The sequence below is a fragment of the Pleurodeles waltl genome, chromosome 1_1 (genome assembly GCF_031143425.1).
Source record: "Pleurodeles waltl isolate 20211129_DDA chromosome 1_1, aPleWal1.hap1.20221129, whole genome shotgun sequence".
Taxonomy (NCBI): domain Eukaryota; kingdom Metazoa; phylum Chordata; class Amphibia; order Caudata; family Salamandridae; genus Pleurodeles; species Pleurodeles waltl.
Window position 1 is genome coordinate 53,816,074 of NC_090436.1, and position 6,022 is coordinate 53,822,095.

The 6,022-nt window shown below is 43.4% G+C and overlaps 1 pseudogene; it reads left to right on the top strand.

Moving 5' to 3' along the window:
* Positions 1-454: 454 nt before the first annotated feature.
* Positions 455-3,337, top strand: LOC138290518 (endonuclease domain-containing 1 protein-like; annotated as a pseudogene).
* The last annotated feature ends 2,685 nt before the right edge of the window (positions 3,338-6,022 follow it).

A 6,022-nucleotide genomic window follows, 5' to 3' on the forward strand; every position in this document is an offset into this window, starting at 1 on the left:
AGGTGGGTGGATCTTGTAGTCACACTTTCTTCAAAGGTATGCACCCTCAAAGAACCTACTTGGCTCAGAGTATGCAGCAATATAGAATATAGTGACCCACCCCAGGGTGCAGCCTAGAGATCTTTGAATAGTGCAGTCCTGCAGGAGGCTGTTTGACTAGTAAGGCAAAGTTATGTAGCTGAAACATGCAGACCAAGTGATGTTTGAGTATTTTGCATACTCTATAGTATAGCCCCCTTCTTTAACCTTGCCAAAGCACCCCCAGAATAAGCCATAACTGTTCTAGAACAGTGCTTCTTAACCTTTGGTCCGAGGATCCCTTGGGGTCCACAAAGCCTTCTCAGGGGGTCTGCAACTGCTTAATTAAAATTAAATAATATGAATATATTAATAAAGTGTGTATAAATTAAGATCCAAAATTTAAAATTGAACGTATTTTAAACTTTCTGCAAACATGAAGGAATTTGTAATTAGAAGCAAAAATGAAGTTAGTATCCACAGACTGATTTGTGGAAACAGTGTAAATGCATCAAACAGAAAATGCAGATGGTGAGTGGCCTGAATTAAATTTATAAAAGCTCTAACCTTCCCATTAAAATTCTGATTTTTATTTGATATTTGTCTGTGCATTCAATCAAATAGTTCATTATTTATGTATTTTGACGAATGATTGGCCCTGTATTTTTTATGCATTGTTTTGAGTTTCAAATCATTAGTAAAGCTTATGCCGGAGTCTCTGCCTTCGAGTAGTGACTTAGTGGGCGCTTCTCTGATCCCAATAATTATTCATTGGGGGTCCCCGGTTCCAGTAATGATAAAGTGGGGGTCCACGGAAGTCAAAAGGTTAAAAATCCACTGGTTTAGAAATATAGCCTTTGGTGCTCTCTGAACGCCCACCTGTAGTGACTGATGCACCAATAGACTCTGAGCTGTGAAACTAGAGGGCGCTCTTGGCTCCTGAGTAGGAGGGAGAAATAAAGCGGCTGTGTCCCCTCTATGTTTGCGTCTTGTTGTATTCAGGGTTCGCTACAATAACATTTGGTCTTACTGGCACTTCTGGGCAGAACCATTAATGAAAAACATTAAATCTAGATTATATTGACATCTATTGAATTGATAAGCAGACACTTGTTCTATTTTCTTTCAGGGAGACAATTGTCACTCATTTCATCATGCTCCACCTTGCACTGCCCCCGCTAGCCCTGAGCTGCTACGCCCTGGTGGATGCTAAAGTATTACTCGAGAATAGATTTACAACAAAATATTGTCATGGTTTCTTCTACAAAGACACAGAGCCAACTTGCATCATACCGACCAGTGGAGTAAGGATTTGTCAACTGTTTGCCAAACAGTACTGGTTTGCCACAGTGTATGACCGAAGGAGACACATTCCAACATATTCGGCGTATATCTATGAAGCTAAAAAGAGTGTCAGAACTGAATGGATGCTAGAGCCCCAGGTAAGGACCTTTATAGCTCCGCTTTAAGACATTTGATCACTCTTCATGCTATGGCCCGAGTCAGAGGATGGCCATCAAAGGATAGCCAAAAGGCAGCTCTCTTACCCACCCTTCCCTCTTATCTACTGACCCATTTTGAGTGTTTTCTTTTTATTCTAGTTTCCCTGCAGAAAACTCTTTTTTTGAAAACCTGATGAAAAGGTGTTAGATGGTCCCCCCCAATTCAGTACAGTTCAGACGATGCCATTACCATTACAGGACCACCACTGAAACTTAGCAGACCTTCCCCACCTGAAGAGGAAATCAAACTCCAGGAGGAGGAGGAGGAGGAGGAAGGGGAGGAGATGTGGCTTAACCCCAAAAGGTGCCCACCTTGGAACTGGTGAACGAAGCTCGAGTCCCGGCCTTGGTTCAGTATCCTGTGATATTGGACAAATCACTTAGGGCTTGATTTAGATTTTGGCGGACAGGTTACCCTATCATACCCATAGGTGGATATCCCGTTCACCGAAATATAAATCTCATTATATCCTAAATAAGGTCCTTAATGTCCCTGTGCTAAAAACAAAAACTGTGTAATGTAATCTGGTGCTCCTGTAAAACACTCTAATGTCCTTGGGCTATGATCTGCCATACTTAATACTATAAAAAATGAGAACACATGGAAGGTGAACATGGGTAAGAGATATTTATTTAAGGGGAGCAAGTTTGGAGAAGAGAGCGAAGATGATACTGGATATAGATGCAAAACCTTTAATGCTAGTGCCTCGTAGTGACCAGTTTTAAGATAGCTGAATCTCACTCTATTTATACCCATATACAGTGAAGTAAAGCAGCATTTATGTTATTGAAGCTCACCTTGAAGTCTATAGATCCCTTGTACAGCCAATCACACCGGCTCTGATCAGCTTTCAGTCACTGTGGAAGGCCAGGAATATTCTCATTGTTTCTTCTGAGCTGAAGTTCCTTGCTGGTCCTCCATCATTAATGGTAGTCAGATAATCAAAATGCCAGGGGTAGCAGAACTGATATCACAAGTTGTTTGAAACGCCCAATGACATCACAGGGTTGACTCCTTGTCCCACCCATACCCACCATAGCCTCCTAATTCCTTCAGAGGGGATTGGGGAAATGGGGGACTTACCACAGTTAGGGTAGCAAGAATGGAACTAGGAGACCTCCATAACTGACACCCATGCCATCTTGCTCTTAGTCTCACACCTCCTTGCTGAACCAGCACTCAAGGTTTCAAAAGAAAGATTTCTCCTTAGGAGGAATGTTTGTTGCTGTTAAAAGCTGGAAACAGATTCAAAAGTCCCCTAACAACTTTACTATATTTTCTATTTTACATCTTGTGGGCCAGTCATACCCTAAAACAATGGAAGAGGAATGATTTACACAAATTAATAGAAAGCTGCTTCGAAACAGCCATCCGGTAAATGAGGATTATGAATCTGCCTCAAGTACATATGACCGAGGACACCTCAACCCAGGTCTGCACCATAACAGCGAGTTCAAGTTGAAGGCCACCTTCACCTCGACCAATGTTGTGCCACAGAACAGAATGCTGAACCAAGGGGCAATATGAAGAGGACACAATAAGACATCGAGCTGAAGGCTGCACCAGAACCTACGCCATTGTGGGGGCGATCCCTGGAAATAACGTCATAGCCAATAGAGTCAATGTACCTGGCTATCTCTGGGCTGCTGCCTGTTGTACCATGACAAATCATAGGGTGAAAGCATGGGCTGTCATAGCTGAGAACAGTAACCAAAATAGAGTAGACACTATCACCACACAAAACCTTGAGGCACAAATTAGCAGTTCATCAGGAAGTGTCTGTCTCTTTCATAGTGATTGCCCCATAAACATTTAAAACCCCGCCTCTTGCCATAAAAATGCTAATAGTCCCGCCCCCTGTTTACTACATTGCTAACTTCAGAGTTCACTTTGCATTTTTTTGCTGTTCTTGGCACCAATTGCTATTTTGCAAATTATATCACTTCTGGCAGATCAATAAATGAATGCGTGATTTACAGATCTTCCTAATCCTAACAAAGTGGGTTCTAATCACTCAATGATCAAAATCATCCTGGAGGAAGCCACTGAGCCCAGTAGGATAGTGATACATGGGATGCCTTGTAATCTTTATCATATGAGAGTCAGTGGCTATCACAGTTCAGAATCCTATTGGACGCCTCTCTCTCCACTGAATGGACCACAGACCCACCAGCTATGGTGTGATCAACTGTGTGACCACCTAATTGAGAACTACCCTAGAAGAAATGCATCTACCTCTGCCGCTTGTCTTTAAATAGTTAAATATATTTAAAAAGTGAGATAACACATATAATGGATACTGACTGGAGGATAGTGAGCGTCTTTTGGGAAAAGCAAGACTATGGATTTGCTCTGTAGATCGTAGCTCCCCCCAAACTCCTCATGCCTCACTGATGATGCTTGATCCGCTATAAACACAACCCAATCCCAACAATAAGATTTACACACCACTTACACATCTCTTCCTCCCCTCAAGCAATGCCCCCAAAGCCCTCTACAAATGATGGGAGATGTGACACCAAAGCCCCATGCAGAGAGGAGGTATGACACCAAAGTCCTATGCAAACAAGGGGAAATGTAACTCCAAAATCCTATACAGAGATAGGAGGTATGATACCAAAGCCCTATGCAAATGAGAGCAGATATGGCACCCAAGACCTATATAGAGTGGAGATATGAAACCAAAGCCCACTACAAACAAGAGGCGATGAGACGCCAAAGCCCTAAACAGATGACAGGGCATTTGAGACCCAAGCTCTATACAGAAAGAGGAGATTTACAAAAGAGACTCTGCAACCTGATGGCTGAAAAGGATCACAAAGTGGTGACCAGGTGAGTGCTTCAACTAATGTCAGACCCTTGCTAACTACTCAGGGCCACATCCTAGTACATCTTTCTTTGCCCACCATGTGACCTCAGACAGGAACCAGCAATATGGAAGTAAGCTTTGGTTCTGTTCCAATCGGAACCGTCCACACCAGGTCCCAACTAAAATGGACACATCTTAGCTCCAGTGGCACAGTGAGCAGGGGATCCAAATCTGGGCATACCCGTCAAACTTGGGGTATCACATGGAGGAATACAAAAAAGTCATGGATGGAATGCTTGAATTAATCTCAGCCGCAGGTAATTACTCAGGGCACCATCCTAGACCAGCATTTGTTTGCCCACCATGTCACCTTAGACATGAACCAGCCATTTGCAAATCAGCCTTTATCCTGCTCCACAAGGAACAGTATAGCCACCAGGCACAATAAAAAGGGATGCTGACTGACAGCTGGCTACAGTGGAAAGCCTTCCAAAAATACAAAGCAGGGTGCCAGGGGGATGTCCTATATCCCAGACATAAACATTTAAAAAAATGGTGAACTGGTTTAGAAGAATGAGAAGAAAAGTAATACATTGGACTATGGTATAACATGTCATGTACTCAAAAAACAAGTTCATCAGAGGACGGTATTCACTTAGACAGGTCTGTTGCCTCAAGACTAGTGTGACAGAAACTAGAGAATACTGCGCTTACTCATGCAATGGCTTTGTCTCACCCAACATATACCCCAATCAAAATTAAAATCACAGCCAAATCAATTGGAGTAGTACATAGCAAAGCTTACGTCATAAGAACATACTCAGCAGGATAACACAATAACACATCATGTTGATCCTTGTATTTTATGAACGTCTTAAGACAGATATAGCGATTCAAAAATTTTACACATTTCCTATTTATATCCTGCCTGGAGCAGAAAGAGACCCAGTGGCCCAGCCAACAAAGAGAAAGGTTATCAAATATTGACGTAACGTCGACAGGAGTAACACATTCAGTTTAATAAGACAAACACCAGGGAACAGCTTAACCCATTGTCCCTGCAGGGACAATTGTTGGGACAATTTGGTCACACCCCAAGAAATATCATGGCCACTGGAGGTAGGGCCAGTAGGCCTGGGCCACCAGCAGGTCAGTCCGACCTCTAACCAGCCTCCTACCCAAAGAACCCCTCATGAAGAGGGGTTTGATAATAAACTCAATGCCACTCTAGCACATAGGTATCATTCATTGGCATTTTTGGCCAAGGCAAACATTAGAGAACCGCTTTCCACATTGCCCCTGTCTGAGAACCCTGTGATGATTCAGTTGCACCCCAAGAAACATCATGGATACCAGAGGTAGGGCTAGAAGGTGTGGACCAGAGCAGGTCAGTCCTCCTTCTAACCAGCCCCCTGCCCAAAGAACCTCTCATCAAGGGGGGGTTTGACGATAAACTCAAGGTCTCTCAAGCACTTAAGTACCATTATTTGTCCTTTTCAACCATGGGAGTGGGTGGGTGGATTTCAGTGATCTGTACATCGCCAGGCCTCGGGGGACAAAGAGGGTACCGTAGGGGCTGCTCAGCCTTTTTAATTCCCTACCCCCACCGTCCCCTTCTAATGACTACTTTTGGTCAGTTTAACACCTTAGCTGCAACCCTCTTTGGGAGGCAATGGTTGCTGGGAAACCCCA